A 324-nucleotide genomic window follows, 5' to 3' on the forward strand; every position below is an offset into this window, starting at 1 on the left:
AATCACACTCACATTTAGATCGTTACATCTTCCTGATGATGTTCCCTTTTATCATGACACAATCTTCCGTTTATCACTAATATTTTATCTGAGGTTTACTTTATCTGATTATTAATATAGAGTTTTTTGCATACTGTTTGTACTGTATACTTTTCTGCATTTAGGCAGCATGCCATTGGGCGTAGCTTTTTTATTCAGTCTGGCAGGTACTGCCTTTTAATTGGAGTGTTCAGTCCATTTACAGTGAGGGAAATTATTGACACAGTTGGGTTAATTCTGCCATCTTTCTATATGTTTTCCAGTTTTCCCTTCTGTTTTGCTGTT

Source organism: Hipposideros armiger, unplaced genomic scaffold (assembly GCF_001890085.2).
Source record: "Hipposideros armiger isolate ML-2016 unplaced genomic scaffold, ASM189008v1 scaffold_45, whole genome shotgun sequence".
Classification (NCBI taxonomy): domain Eukaryota; kingdom Metazoa; phylum Chordata; class Mammalia; order Chiroptera; family Hipposideridae; genus Hipposideros; species Hipposideros armiger.